General features: G+C 40.9%; 1 protein-coding gene and 1 long non-coding RNA gene across 8 annotated transcripts in view; one reads left to right on the top strand and one right to left on the bottom strand.

Annotated features, from left to right (window-relative positions):
* Nucleotides 1-16898, bottom strand: part of LOC147872220 (uncharacterized) — a 94554-nt gene that overhangs the window by 10976 nt on the left and 66680 nt on the right. The gene's annotated exons all lie outside the window — the stretch shown is intronic.
* The window catches only part of LOC110836352 (protein O-mannosyl-transferase TMTC2), a 745449-nt gene that overhangs the window by 678709 nt on the left and 49842 nt on the right, over nt 1-16898 (top strand). The gene's annotated exons all lie outside the window — the stretch shown is intronic.

Genomic DNA, 16898 nt, shown 5'->3' with positions numbered 1-16898 from the left:
TACGTGACATTTAATGATCCCTTCGTTTTTTGTTTCGCGTCGTATTAATTTTTCCACTCTCCTGTGTATTCCGGTTTAAGTCACAGAGGCCTTAACTTAAGGACGCGACACGTTCAACATTCTTATTCGTCGCCCGATAAAAGTACGCGTTTCCACTCACAACTTCTGGCCTGTCTAATGTTATGATTCCTTCTCGAATTTCTGCTTTCGGGAAGCAATTTGCCGCGTTGTGCGATGTAAAAACTCTCGCGTACTTCGTTTGTTATTTTAGGCACGGCGGCATAGAAGTTATGAAAACTTGTATTGAAACTTGGAAATTGAGTTGCGTACAATACGAACTGAAATTCCATGTGCAATCTTGTTTTATAGACCGCGTGTTCACTTTTTTTCTCAAGGTGTTCGTAGTTGATCCCGAGGCTGCAATACGAGAAACAATGGCTTTGGAAGTAGCAGGAGGTTTCTTGTTGAGATAGATTGCACACAGCAAAGAGAGACGTGACGTGACGGGACACTGTAACTTTCATGTCCTTGTTTGCGATGCAGAGACAAGAATGAATCTTGAATGAACTTTCTAGCAGAACCAGCGAAGACAGTGTTCAGTCCATTGCTCTCTTATTCTTCCAAAAAACACGTCCCCAAAACAGTTCTCGACCAAATTTAAAATTAAATTGTTACAAAGATCTTCCGGTTTTATTACCACTGAAACGTGATAAGGAACACAAATTGAGGGTCGTACAGGGAAATGTGGGGGAGGGGGGCATTATTTGAATTTCAGGGTGACGAAGAAATCGATCATTATAGAGAACGGAGAAGGTAATAACGCGGTGCAGTTGTTCGCCAATAATTGGCACGGATTTCGGGTACCCGGAGGAAACGCATGGGAGACCATACTAAAACGTTTCTCAAATAAATTACTAAACTAATTAAAATGACGCTTACGTGTGTGTAGACAGTGACATAGGCTTTATGAATTTGCTTTCGTTGTGCTGGATAGACAGATTTGAATCAGTGATTTTATTTTAGTAAGGACTCCGGCTGATATGAACTTTGAGTCATATAGTAAGAGGAAAAACTTGTACATTGTGCCATTTGCATGATTAATCTGTTGGTTTGTTAGTTACGACGTCTTTTTGAAATTGAGCTGGTTTGAAGCCTCAGAAATTAGACGTCTGTTGTACTCTAGAAAGGTAAAGATTGTAATGTGTAACTTGGATTATCGTAGTGTTCATTTGTTCAATTTCTGTACGAATCCTTTACTAGACATTTTTAAGATGCAGAGTTCACGGGAAGCCATGTTGAACCAGAGAACGTTCCTCCCTTGAACCACTAAAGGCGTAATAGCTTGATGAAAATCTCTCGTTCATGTGATATTTCAAACTTTGACTACATGTGGCAGCGCCAGTTTGTACCAAACTTTGTGGCGGGCAGGGATCACTTCATGAATTATGGAGAGGTCTCTCCTCACACTTTCTGAAAGTCGTCACCCCCCTCCGCCCACTTCACTCACAGCCCCCCCCTGTCTTTCTCTCTCTGTTTTAACCATCATTGTCTCGTCTGCTGAAGAACAGACGTCATTGACAAATGAAAGGATAAAATAAACTCTGGCAGATAAAATATATAAAGAGAGATCTGGATTCTGTGGAGGAGTGCAAATTGTAATGTGATTCCGCCCCGGATACACAGTGCCGTGTTCTTCAACTTTTCGTAAAAAAAAAAAAAAATACCCGGATGAGTTTAGGGTCGTCTACCTCCGAATTAAGTGGATAGCTTGAAAAAAAATTCTATAGTTGTCACGGAATTCCGCGTATGACAGGCGCTGTCTAATAAAACGACCGGTGATACTGTTTCCTCTTCAGTCCTCAATTTTGCACAAGAAAATTTATTGAGGCGTTCATAAGAAAAAACAAACAAACACGCTTTCTGAACCGAGCACTGTCTTGCGCCGTTCGACCTCTGGGATTATGGGTTCGTAACCCGCTAGCAGAATAAAAAATACGGTGTCCTGCAACTCTGATGGTCTGATTGTTCATCTGTACAGATCTTGAAAATATCTGCTTATGATTGTGATATATATATATATATATATATATATATATATATATATAGAAGTATCAGTGTTACAGACAGAAACCGACCGACATGTGTGAAACTCTGTAATAAACACAAATAAATTGAATAAATTCCCATACTGGTACATTTTAAGCTACTTTCGTTTAATCAGAAATCAGTGAAGCGATAGGAAGAGTCTGAAAATACAAGTTTTGGAAGAAAAGAATATAAGATACTTGTATGAAAGCAGTCGGTATAAAACATGAAATACTTCGCAGATGATGTAAAGAAAATTTTGCAAAAAAAAAAAAAACAATTTGAGAGCAGAACTAATAACAGCAGAAGAGCGATCTCGATACAAAGTAATAAAAAGAAGAATTGTGCATAAGAACGTGGAATAAAGAACTTGGGACAATTCTTGAAAAGAAAACATAAGTATATATTAAATCTTGTCCGTCTAATCACAATAAATTCTTATTAAATATTAAAATATTACAATAATTAACATTTAAAATATTTAAAATATTAAATGATGTTCTTTATCGAAATATTCGATTTACATTAGACCATCAAAAACATGAAAAATGATGGTCTAATGTAAATCGAATATTTCGATAAAGAACATCATTTAATATTTTAAATATTTTAAATGTTAATTATTGTAATATTTTAATATTTAATAAGAATTTATTGTGATTAGACGGACAAGATTTAATATATACTTATTATATCACAATATGACGCAACTTTACCATCTTAAGAAAACATAAGCATATTAAAAAATATGTAGGAAGAAAGAATATAAATTACTGTATTAATTATAATAGAATGTCAGCGGTAGTATTAAAGTCATCACGACCCATAAGAAGATAGAGCTAAGAGAGATTTGTTAGTTACTGTAAAATAGCGAAAAGTGGATGCAAAATATTAACAAATTAAAAATATAAGAAAGTTGTAAATACTGGTGAATTTAATAACAAAAGAAAAGTTGAGTGAGCATTATATACTGATATGGAATACAGAAATAAATGAAGAAGAAATTCTGAACGTTAAGCAGAATAATCATGCCCTGACAAAATTCAAAGTTGTTTTATAAAAAAGTTTGAAAACTGAAAGTGTCCGGAAGTGGATAACGACAAGTTCTGACGAACGTAGTAAATTTAAAACAGAAGAACTACGAACATTAATCAGCCACGTACTGAAAAGTTGAAGGGCTAAAATTATTTGTACAAGGAAAATAGTAGAAACTTTAACAAACAAAGAAACACGGATAAGAAATAAATATCTCAACCTTCAAACTCTTTCCTTGTTAATACGTTTCACATTAAAGTCAACAAGTTAAGAGACACACAAACACGCGCGCATTGCTTTTAAAATATTCCGTTTTCTCGTTAATAAATTTCCGATAAATGAATTAAATAACAGAGAAAATTCGAAACAACATATGTTCGTACATTTTACTCATAAAAGTTGGAATTAAGTACATTCCATTGCAGTTCGCTCCAGATTTTTTTTGTGAATATGAAGGTAAGCTGGCGAGCGTTTATTAATAAATATTATGTCGAAAAAAAACAATGCCTATGCCTCTGTTGTACTTTAGTACGGCATATTTTCTCTCTCAGAATACAGAGCTATGAAGAACGCGTGTGGAAAACGCATTCCGGTACTGATTACACCTCCCAAGTCTCTAATTAACCAATCGTGAACGTTTCGTTACTTAAATATCGATCCCAAATAATCATGTGTCAGCGTAATAATTGGAATATTGGTTTATTAAATATCGTGTTAGAGAATTTATTATACCAGGAATTTTAATCGGGAGTTCCTTTGTATTTTTAGGAATACGTAAATACCTTCCGCTGTTCGGCTGTTTATAACGTTCGAGTCAAGCAATCAGATGTGTTAAATGTAGCAGAGAAATGACGCTTATGATGAAGTGCAAAATCATTGCATTAGAATATGTCATTACAGCTAGACCATTTTCTGATTTTATACATTAAGATGTTTCAAATAATAAGAATTTAAAGTAGATTCAACTTTTACTTAAAATGTTAAGATAAAACTTGAGTCTTTGAATGGTTAACTTCCAAGTTATTGCCCGCAGACACGACCATAAGGAGAAGTATTTAATCCTGAGGGAATTATCCGAAACGCAGCCAGGGTTCGTCCGTGTGTGCCCTGTTAATCCGGCGCACCTTTCCTCGTGTCTCTGTTACGATTTGGTGCGGAAAAGGAACCTCGACGCATCTCGCCTTGCTCCTTTCAGTATTCCTGAACACCGCTCCTCACATTTCAGCACTGCACTTCATTTATAACACGTTACAAGGTTAGATTCGCTCCTAGATTTGCGCATTCGTCAGCAGCAACCAGGGTGGGGGGGGGGGGATCCTTGTCAATTATTTATTCGATCGATTGCCCTTCTACGTATTCTGGGGTAGCCAGGCGCTTCCTGCCTATAACCCATTTATTCCGTCTACAGCCCCAGTAGCACCCCCCGCCCCCCAGCAGACTTTATATGGCTCTGAGATCGGGGTAGTCTTACTACTGCGCCGAGTAATGTGAAGCTGGCGGATTTATAGGCCAGTTGGTACGGGCGTCTAGGGAGACATTCCAGGGGACACCGAAGAGGCGGCCCCTCGTTAAAGATTCGATTCCAACTCTTCTCCTCACCGCCTCCCTCCATCATCCGTATTTCCCTCCCTCTCTTTCAGTAGCGGGTAATATTTTCTTCGCCATTCGCAGTTTGGCGTAGCAGCCCGGAGCGCCATTCTAGCGCCATTCTGCTCCGGGCACGGAGGAATTACAGTTAGATTTGTATATAAGGAACGTTGATATGTGGAGGAATGGGCGTAATCTCAATACCAGATGCCGATATTTGTGTCCTCCCTCCCCGGAAACATTATCCGAGGAAGGGAAACGAATTGCTTAATCCAACCGCCCGTCTTCTTATCGACAGGACTTGATTGCTTTGTTCAGCGACGTGTCTCATAACTTAGACGAGACACACTGCAGTCCAAACACAAAGTTTGTTTAAACATCTGTTTGTCGTTTTGTTATTGCTGTGAGCGAAATTTCGGTAACTGGTTATTATTTATTTAGTGTTCTGTCTGACGACAGGTCCATATGAACAGGATCCTTCCATCCTTTTCTCGGACTGGGACCTGTTCATATACGTTCTTGGCAGAAGATCCAGAAGTGGTTTGCCATTGCCTTCTTCTGTGTGTGAATGGAGTAATTGTTGGGATGCCACGGAGGAAAACTCCGTGTTGCCTAGACCACGGCCTTGCCCAACACAAGTTATAAATTCGGGCACCGCCGGGAATCGAACCCGAGACCCCCCAGGATTACAAGGCCAGCGTTCTAACCGCTAGACCACCTCATCTTATTATTATTTAGTGTTCTGTCTGACGACAGGTCCATATGAACAGGATCCTTCCATCCTTTTCTCGGACTGGGACCTGTTCATATACGTTCTTGGCAGATGATCCAGAAGTGGTTTGCCATTGCCTTCTTCTGTGTGTGAATGGAGTAATTGTTGGGATGCCACGGAGGAAAACTCCGTGTTGCCTAGACCACGGCCTTGCCCAACACAAGTTATAAAATCGAACCCGAGACCCCAGGATTACAAGGCCAGCGTTCTAACCGCTAGACCACCGTGGCTAAGACGCGAAAAATTTATCTTACCCGTTCGTCAGTATCCTATCCGCGGCTACGGTAGAAGCTGCCTTGCAGCCCCACTCAGTAGCTTCATTGACTCCCCCACCACCACAATTTTGAATCCGTGGGCAACAAATTAAAACCTTCCACGGCGTTTCGCTCAGAAAATTCACGGGAATTTTATTTAAACGTAGCGATTAGCAAAAAAAACCCGCAAAACCCCGCGTGTAACGAGAGTCGCGTATATTGGCATTTGCTACTTACTCTGTGACGTGGTCCTACCAGTTCTAATAATCAATTGTTTTTCAGACTTACGTGTCTTGAATATTAATTATTTGTATGTTGACAAGGAAGTTGAAATACTCACAAAGCACTTTTTTGAAGACGGTTTCCGTTTTACAAACACAGATTGCTTTGAATAAAAATTTCCTTGGATATTATCCATCGTCTAGTAAATATAAAACGTAAAACGACGTTTCGGAGATGGGACTCTATCTCCGTCTTCAGGTTCCTACACAGTTGGGCCCACTAGATAGAGCTAATCCCTATCTCCGGACCTTTCTTGGATATTATCCATCGTCTAGTAAATATAAAACGTAAAACGACGTTTCGGAGATGGGACTCTATCTCCGTCTTCAGGTTCCTACCACAGTTGGGCCCACTAGATAGAGCTAATCCCTATCTCCGGACAAAGTAAAAGAGTGAAAGTCCCGGACTGTCACTCGATTAATTGATGTTTGTGGTTTCCACTGTGGTCAAGCGAGTTACGACACCGTGTGACCTTGTAGTAGATGTCTACCCTGCAGATGGACTAAATAGGTCCTTGCGAAACCCTTGTAACTGTCTGTATCAAAAACCAGAATACCGGAATCTTGAGACAATTTATCTGTCAGTTTGCGATAATTTATTTTCATCTCGCACAGATATGCCCCCTTTCAAGAACGTACTTATTGGCTGCTGGGAAGTCTGTTGAGAAACATCCCGACTCGATGTCTGGAGTTCACGTTACACATTGTTCATCTGACACTCCTGAACGTAAGTGCCGCGAGACACTTCACCGCACGACATTGAGCGGTTGCTCGCACCTGCTGTGTTTCTACGTTCAAAGACGCTGCAGGGAAGAACATGGCGTCCGAGCTCTTAGTACTGCCACAAGCCGCGACGCGGCGCTGTACTTGACGTTTGCTGTCTTGCAGGAATATACTATACCAGCCCTGACCGATCACACAACACACGACTGTCGATCAAATTAATTGCTAGAACAAAGAGCCTGGTATTAAATAAAGGTCATTTATGGTCCGGCAAGGTGAATATATACATCGCAACATCAATTCATTATTTATTTCGTTAATTACAAACAGAAGGATTCGTTCTTACTATCACGTAAAATTAACATTTTTCACGACAGACTCGAAGAACTGATGATGAAGATGTCAATTTATACATTTGGTGCATTAGTAAGGTCTTCGTCTTCAGAAAAGATTTGACTTACTTTGAATATGAAAATCTTAGTTGGTCTACTCACCCTCTGAGGAGGGATTTGAACACGGGACTTTTAGAATACGAAGCATAATTACTTAACCATTCGACACAGTCGTTTGGCCTCTATTAGAGGAGTCGGTGAATGCACGGCGTGTTCGGTAAACAACCCCCGCTTCTAGCAGAAGACGCATTGACGGCCCTCGAGTTCGCCTGGCACATACTGATGACCGGGCGCACATTAACATTGTCCGTAATGAGGCGACTTTTCTCCATTTGCTGTCTTTCCAGAATCAATCGCCTTTTCGGTTCTGCTTCTCGAGCCGAAGCACTTCCCGGAATTAGAATCCTTGCCCTTTAAAATTAATCGGGGTTATAAACACAGTATCACGCCCCGTTCATGAATATTCCGGTCCATGTAATCGCATCTTCGCCGTCTTCAACCATTGTCACCACCACAACCACTCCCTCCCCACGCGCAACGTCTGACGCCGCATTTATTTAAATTGGCGTCGCAGCACGTGTTATGAAATTGTTACTAAATAATGCATTCGTTAAACCGTGGCCTTCCAAGTTATCTGTAGGAAATTATTCGTAACTTCTATTAACGAACCGCGAGTCACAAAAATTCTGAACTACCGTCTCTCAAAAACATAAGTGCATCTTATTACACGCCTTGGTTCAGAAATAGTTCATGAAACTTCGACAAGACTTTAATAGGACTATGACGACGAAGTTTGGACAAAGTTGAAAGAACAGCAAAAATTGATATCATCCATTAGTTTTATTAAATCCTTTACACTACATAATATATTCCTTACGGTTGGTCTCCACAATTGAAATTAACGTAAGAAGTAATCCCTTACTTCCTAGCTGACTAACCAGGTTCATGCAGCGGGTCTTCTTGACAAGCTGACAGTCGCTTAGCGAGTCCTACTCCTTTCTTGTAACTATAAGATTCCTAGGCGTGTTCTCAAGATCCCGTCACCGGTCACCGGCCTCTCTATTCGGCAAAGATTTGGGCCGATATTGTCATGACCTTGAACTCGCGTACATTTTTTAGTACTGTGTAACCCTGAATGACTTCAACGTGGGCTATTTACCCAGTACGGAAAACAGGCTTTGTTAATGTCGTCAGTATTTAGCAGTTTCTGTTCCTGTGATCGACTGCTCAGCTCAAAGAACTAACCCGAGGACGCATCTTACAGAAGATTAATGAAGCATTGACAGTGTCAAATATCTTACTAGTAATTGGTGTTCCAAATAAAAATTACCGACTGGTTTCTGAACCTGTCCGCATTTTATGCTTAATTTAGTAGCATTTATAATAAGTTTCGTGGCGTATCAATTGATGGATCTCATTTATAACAGCTTAATATGTGGTGGTCTAGCGGTTAGAACGCTGGCCTTGTAATCCAGGAGTCTCAGGTTCGATTCCCGGCGGTGCCCGAATTTATAACTTGTGTTGGGCAAGGCCGTGGTCTAGGCAACACGGAAGTTTCCTCCGTGGCATCCCAACAATTACTCCATTCACACACAGAAGAAGGCAATGGCAAACCACTTCTGGATCATCTGCCAAGAACGTATATGAACAGGTCCCAGTCCGAGAAGAGAAAAGGATGGAAGGATCCTGTTCATATGGACCTGTCGTCAGACAGAACACTAAATAATAATAAGATGAGGTGGTCTAGCGGTTAGAACGCTGGCCTTGTAATCCTGGGGGTCTCGGGTTCGATTCCCGGCGGTGCCCGAATTTATAACTTGTGTTGGGCAAGGCCGTGGTCTAGGCAACACGGAGTTTTCCTCCGTGGCATCCCAACAATTACTCCATTCACACACAGAAGAAGGCAATGGCAAACCACTTCTGGATCATCTGCCAAGAACGTATATGAACAGGTCCCAGTCCGAGAAAAGGATGGAAGGATCCTGTTCATATGGACCTGTCGTCAGACAGAACACTAAATAAAAAAAATAATAAATATGTAACTGTTATATTAGATGTAACTATGCCACAGTGGGACATGGACATATTGATTTATTAATTGTTACTTTATTGTTACAAAAATGTGAACCGTGGTAAATGTTGGATCACTGTGTCACAGATCACCTTAGATAACATTTGTTATTCCCTTGGTAACCCTGCTGACGTTAATGACAGTGATGAGCCATGAAGAACGGCTTTGGGATTTCATTGTTTTATAATCTTGTAATTATGTCGTACTTTCGAAATTGTAAATCACTGTAACTTCCCACTTCTAGCCATCAACTTCGATTATTTATTGAGAAAAATATGGTAAAATCATGGACGTTAAAGGAGCAAGTTCGCATTCGAACGTTCTTTCAGAAATAAGGCTATCTTTTGTTCGGTCTAAATAATGAATGCTGCAAACTATCTTCACACCAACGACGCTAACCAATCAACAAACAAAATAGACTGACAAGATCAGCGACCGATTATTGTTCTGTCTTTAATGAACAGTGGAGCGGATTTTTCTACGACTGTGTGTCCTCGGAAGGCTCGACCAGCCGAAGGAACTTTCTCCTCCAAGCGCCGGTTTGTCCTTCTGGAAACACCGCTGTCGACATCACCAAGGTTTCATTACGAAATAACGCGAAATTTGGCAACTGATAAGTCGAAAAGCAGATCGAAATATTAAAGAAAACGTAATTTGTAGGCAATTTAGACGAAAATATGAAATGTAACAAAGATTTTTACGTGTAAGCCATGAAATTGCTTTCGGGTGCGAGTTCCCCAGCAAGTGGAGGTTGCATTAGTGCGAAAGCCAGACTTTTTTCGGAAACAGCTGATGGCGAGGGATCGCTGCATATCCAGCTGTAATCAAACATCTGAGCCTCGCAGTTGTTTTTTTACAAATTTAATCTTTTGTTTTCGTGTTGTGCTCGGGGTGGGTGGTTTAAAGGACTTAGAAGATAGTTTCGGCAGTTATGTCTTACCGTCGTAATCCCCTGAAGATTGTACTCACACACACATGAGACGTGTACTCTATTCAGTCCGCTTTTTAAATCTGAATACCCTGCTTCAAGATGGCTTCAAGCGACGTGCAGTGTTGAAGTTATTTCGAACTTGTGCGCGCTTGATCGAGGCACAGACAACGTGGGTGTGGTCTGGTCAGTACAATTGTTAGATCTGTATCTCAAAATAGGCCACGAACATTTCCTTCTAAATCCCTTCCAGTTATTCATTACTCACACATGTAGGTACATACTTTGAACAGAATATATAAGGTTATTTCAACTCCATAAAAACCTGCTTCTGTTTTAATGACCTAGCTCTCTACATTTACAAGTAATGTTTGCATCTGTCTACAACAGACCACGGCCATCTCTTCCTAAATTAATTAACGCTGGTTTACAGATTCCTGATAAATTTAATCTCATCATTTACTGTCATCTTAAGGTCTGTAATTTAATTATTCATTTCATCTTTGCTTGAATCTCTGCTAGGTTTGTGTTTGAGCCCAACGTAAATTCAAAGTTTGGTTTATTGCGAATCTGAAGTCATTCTATTAACCCACGGTTTATTTATCCCACAAAACTGCGCGATGTCTTACAGTCTCTTCGTCTGAAATATTCGGTACAGAGGAGCAGATATAACAACAGACAATTCTGATGCTAATTTTACTAATTTCTGTAGTCGTTTGCAGATTCTGAAAAATTCTGTAAAGGTATTCGAGATGTTAATATGGCAGACCCACAGTTCTTTAACTTGAGGGTACATTTCATCCTTTTCCTGCTTCATTTTAACTTCTGACACTGATTCTGCGATCACTAAATAAGCTTTAGTATCTCAGTAAGCCTTTTTATGAAGTCGGATAAAATTGAATCTTTTCGTCTGCCAAATAAAATGTGTTCAGTCTCCTTCTCATCTCTCAGGAACAAAGACATCCTCAGATATCATGAGGGCTTTTGAAAATTTTATTTCAGACTTGGCACTCATATTATACAGCAAAATATTCGTGTATTATCTTAAGTATTGATTATAAATCATTTATATGGGATTTGAGGTAAATCAAGATGACACACCGGGACGATACACAACAGACTTCAACATTATGCTAATGATTTTCATCGTCCAGTGCTTTGTTAAACGACACTTGTAAACTGCACTGACGGACAGGATGATTACGTATAAAATGTTACAGAATAATTATCATGGCCTATTTCAAGACAGTCTGGAGGTACTGAGGAAAACCACTGGCGGTAATAATGATGTCTGGTCCTCGAACCGAAATTCAACCGAGACAGAATCAGGGGACGCTGATCTTCTGATCCTGCACTTCATTCAGACAGCCACCGAGCCAACTTCATGCCCTTAGAAAGAGACTCCCTCCCACCCGGTCCCTTCTCTCTCCGCCCGAAGTTTTGTGCAGGAGCCAGAAGTATCCCGGGTGATATATTCGTTACGGCAAACACCCCAGAAGAACCCGAGCTATGTCGCAATATTGCCCAACTCAGAAAACTGATTTCCGGGCAATTGAATATTTAATCCGAAAAAAATATAAGATACGAGATACATATATGGGTTACTTTTTTTGTTCTTAAATCGTCTTCTTCTTTAAAATCTCCTGCAAAGAAAGAAACAAGCAAACATTCTGACGCTTACGAACATCAGTAGCAGACTGTAATGCCAAAATGGGAATACGTGTTTGCGAAGACGCTCTGGTCCACAGGCGCTTCGTTTGTATTTTATTTTCTCAGTTATTTCACATCTAGCATCACCTTTTATCTCGTGACGCGTCGAACGAGTTACAGTGGACAAGTTCGGGACGATGAATCGAAAAGGATCGAGGCGGACACTGTTCTCGCTTACTTTGAGATCCTGTCTTTGCATGAACGGACTGTAACATGAAACCGAGGTTCGAACCGAGTACTTTACCTCTGTCTCAGTCCAATTACTCAAGTCACTTCCTGTAACTACCGAGCGACTACATTCTGTTCCGGATGCTAATACAATTATTACTTTCATTTTAACACCTGAGGTTTGATTTTCCGAAGCACAGATTCATGCATCATAGAAGTGAAGAATTTTGTGATATCGGACGTAGAATAGAAATTTATGCTTGTCACGTGAGAGCTAAGGGGTAGGGATCGGCCACTCGTTGTGCACCCTGGGTGCCTGTCGTTCTGTCTGTCTCACATTATCCGTTAATAACTGACGGGTAACCAAACATACATACTAAATATTAAAATGAATCAACTGCTAAGCATATTTCATACATTTGGGGGAAAAATAAATTAATTAAATTTCTATCAGAACTTAATTTTAGACAACAAATATTGATAATAGACTAGCGACGGACAGAGAGCAGGTAGGGTCAAATGGGGAACTGGGCTGTGTCAGACACGTGTACGGAGTTGAAAATGCTCAGCAGAGTAACAGTGATGATGATGATGAAGACATACCATATGATTATTAACAATTATATTCTGAATTACTAACTCAACTCAAACAGTAATTAAATTCGCATGTCCGAGCTTGCCTCTAAGAACCGTTCGTCAATAAAGGTTCAATTTGAAACAATATTAAATCGGGACAACAGATTCTATATCATAATATTTGAATCGAATGTCCAAATAGCAAAGATCTCGAACCCAAACACAAAATTCATTTGTCGGATTATTTACTATGTGGACAGGAGAAACAATACAGTAACCTCCGCAAAACGAGGTCAAACGGACCACAGAATGAGCAGAATGTACACGTGCGTACGTGTGTGTGTCCAGTACCATGCAAAATAACAACGGGAGGTGGACAGGGGAACTTTTTCGAATTTGGTGTTGCAATAATAATTTTACAAAAATTTTGTAGGATAGTACGAAATATTATTTTATGTCGTTATATCTGAAATGTTACTAAGAATATGTTTCTAAATCACGGTTACAAATTTACGCTCCATTACGTAAAGTAACCTTATTTAATTTTAATCTAAAAATTATACAATTAAGTCTTGCAATGAATATCAAAAATGTAAGACCTGGAATTTTAATCACTTGTCTGATGATGGATTAGGAAATGGCGTCCGAAACGTTGGGCTTGTGTTCAAGACGGACACAGCCTCTTGCCCGAGAAGGTTTCGACGATATCCAAAGTGTCCTAGTGCCAGGACACCCCTCAGTGTGGCGCTGCAGAAGACGGAGCTCGCTTCAATCTGAGGTGACGTACGACTAGAGAGGATTCGATTAAATCCCTCCGCGAGGTCACTCTGATACACCACGGGGAATTTAATCCAGGAGCTACCTCCACGGGAATTATCGGTATTGTCCTGTTGAGCCCTTCGTAGTCCGCGCAGTTCTTCAAGATGAATGTCTCTGACACCGCCAAAGGACATAATTCTCTGTGAGGAAGGGAGGTCGGACCCCATATGCTGACTTGCTTCGCGAGGGTGGTGGTGGGGGGGGGGGGAGGGGCACGCTACGAGCGCCCCCATCCGTCATTTCGCCCCGTCCAACTGTCGGGACCATGAGAAATTTATATCATTCAGCAGTCCACTTAGATACTTTATACAGGCCTGTACCAAACACAGCCACCCACCGCAGGAACAGGGCGGGACGTGAGCATTAGCCCTTAAGATGAATTGCTATTTTTAAACGTGCCCAAGGAAAGTGAAAGAAATGTGATTCTCGTAAACACGAAACACTGCAAAGTCAGCTTCAGATTCATTTACAGGATACATCAGACCACCGACTAAATACAAATGCATTGAGATCACATGGACACAGCGGAATTGAGGCATATGTGAGCACTCTTTGTGCTTCCGTGTATCTGTGACCCAGTGGAGTTTCATGGAGTATCGTTGAATTCGATGGCGGCTTTGATGAAATGTTGTGGTTGCAGTATGATAAAGGTTATCGACTTTTCAGCGCTGGTTTCTTGAAAATCGGGATTGAAACGTGTATATTAAATTCTAGCTTTATTTATATGCTTTGGTTGTATATTTAACTTACAGAACACACAGGTTGTGTTATTAGTGGTGCATGATTAATACTGCATACCAAGCTTAATATATTATTGTATTTACCTGTGGATGCAAATTCGTGCCTAATTCAAGTCCATCTCTCGAGCTAACAGTGTCGCCACATTTTGAAATAAATACCATCGTTCCGGGTGATATGATCACGCACAGTTTGGGCATAGGGGTATTACCTTTGATGGTTGTGGCAAGAATTTTAATTGAATTACGAATATCGTGTTTAGTGGTATTTAGTAGATTGTGACTTACAGGGAGGAATAATAATTAAGTGCATAAATATTGTGTATTTCCCTGACCCAAGAATACACACGAGGTCCATTGCTAATTAACCAGCTGACGTTATCTGTGCAATGTAAAACAACAGAACACTTGGAAGACCAAGGCATAGATGGAAGGATATGGCTTAATTTGGCTAAAAACAGGGCCAGTAGCAAGATCTTCCTGGTATACGAAGGATCTATGCACTGTCACCGCTGTGTCCACGAGGAACAGAGGACGACGTCCTCGTGGAAGGCAGCTTGCGAACTCGTCGGATTCATTACAGTTGAAAGTTAACAGTGGGAAACTGCTGTTCGAATCTGCGTCTTTGATCGCGAATGATCTAACTTAGGCGATCTTCAAACGATGTCTGGATCAAGAAACTTGGTACATAACCTGTATGACTAAGAAATATGTGCATGAAAAAGTGCTCAGAGTTACCTGTCGAAGCAGGGACACTCGGAAGATGAGACACGTTCTTCGTACCACGAATTCAGAGGTTTTATTATTGATAGACATAGAATGGTAGAAGTCTGTGTGTCGTATGCATATACGTATGTATATTTCATATCGACTGTCGTATAAATTACGTACAATGTTTCAGAAGCACAATCCCATTTCGCCCTCTGTTTTTCGTTGTACTTTTCACTGATGATATTAAATTCTGTTGAAACCCATTTATAGAAACTGCGAAGCGATTTTCCACTCTAACTTTATTAGGAAACCCGCAGAGGTGATATTGACTACGATGCAATGTTCATTGCTTTCAATTGACTCTGAATGTCCTTCAGTTGTCATTGTTCAGCTGGATCAGTCGGTCAGTGGCTTGTGGGCAGGTGAGGCCATCAGAGGGAGGGTGGGTGCAGAAACGGGTGAAAGGTCACTTAGAGAACAAAGCGTAGTTCCCGGTACACGCCATGACACACACACACACACACACACACCTCCCAGAACAGCTTCCCACATTCAAGCCCCAACTGAAGCTGATCACAAATAGACAGGCATCAAAACACACTTCACTCTCTTTCAACATTAACCACTTAACCGAGAAAATAAAATACATCATTAAAGAGGAACGTGTTGACACGTGACACCCATCTTACCATCCTCTCGATAAAATCACTTCGTATAATAGCATAACCGGAAGGAAACTCAAGACAGTGATTGTGATCTGGTTCTATCCATCTGTCCTACGACTCATTTCTCCAATATTCACCTTAATGTTATCCCTGTAATATATGTAATCTGCTGTCTGCATTTCACGAAGCAAGAACGTTTTCACGATGTCCTGATTCGATGCCCTGAGTTAGCATTTGTAGCATTAATTTCAGCGACTAAAATTTGTCTAATTGGCATTATTTCCAAAATTCAAGTCGCGCCGTGAAGACGCATACGAAAATTTTGAATCGTTTGTCATACGAAATATCGGTGGATTCTTGTCGATTTCGACGCTGTGAAACCTCTCAGACGTCTTTGTTGGTCGAGACAGTATGTCCGAACTGAAGTCCTTGAAATGTTCCAATTAATATCTTGCAGGCAGACCTATTTTGATAGTTGTGGGTTGAATTTAGGTAATGTAATTCCTAAAATTTTGGATAAATTTCGTATGTATCGAAACAGATCTAACGTGCATTCGTACACATTTGAATGGACGTGCACTGTGTGAAAAGTGTTCCAATCCACCAATCAAAAAGCTATCTAAGGGCTGAGTCCTGCGTACAAACTGCATTGATGGAAATGGTAACAGGGCCTCAGAACTAAAACGAGGGCGTGCTTACGCTAATCGGAACTTTGCCTTGACTATTAAAACTAGGGGCTGTTGCTACTGGTGAGGAGATCGTCCCATCAGGCAATTTGCCCTTGGAGAAAAGGATTTTGGTTGGATGGCCCTCTGGAATTTGAACCCTGGAAGTGTTGGTGTCGCTTTGATGGATGTCCTCTGCGACTTTCGGGAGGGGAATCACTTCAGCTGAAGGCCTTTATGATTATACCCCGGAATTTGCATTACAACTGAGGAAAAGCACGGAAAACATCAGTCAGGGCATTACACATATTTAAAGTTGCTCAGTCAGGCTACATTCCGTTCCCAGAAGGGCAAGGATTGGCCCCTATGCGGCCCACACCAGGGTCACTTTCCCCTAGGTAATGCGGCCGCTGATCCCGCCCACTCACGTCCACTCATCATGGAATATAAGACTATTTGGAGCTGTACTCCACCAGCAATACTTCTTCGTAGCAAGGAACTTAATTAGGCACAAGGACCAATTTATCGTAGGTCTCAGCAGTGCTTTCTGTTCTGGGCGTCGTTGCTTTGGGTCGGAGAACCTAACAGACCTGAAGTCGTTCATGTGCGTCGGATATCTCTTCTGGCTTGAGACACACGTCGACGTATGGCATTAACGACCGAACTTTGGACGGATCCCAACACGTGCAACGCGACACATGTCCTAAATTAAATAAAGT

This window comes from Zootermopsis nevadensis, unplaced genomic scaffold, assembly GCF_977971745.1.
Source record: "Zootermopsis nevadensis isolate Lab colony 2312 unplaced genomic scaffold, Znev_1.0 Znev_ptg000030l, whole genome shotgun sequence".
NCBI lineage: Eukaryota > Metazoa > Arthropoda > Insecta > Blattodea > Termopsidae > Zootermopsis > Zootermopsis nevadensis.
The sequence above is the reverse complement of the archived record's forward strand: the minus strand, read 5'-3'. Positions and strand labels throughout refer to the sequence as shown.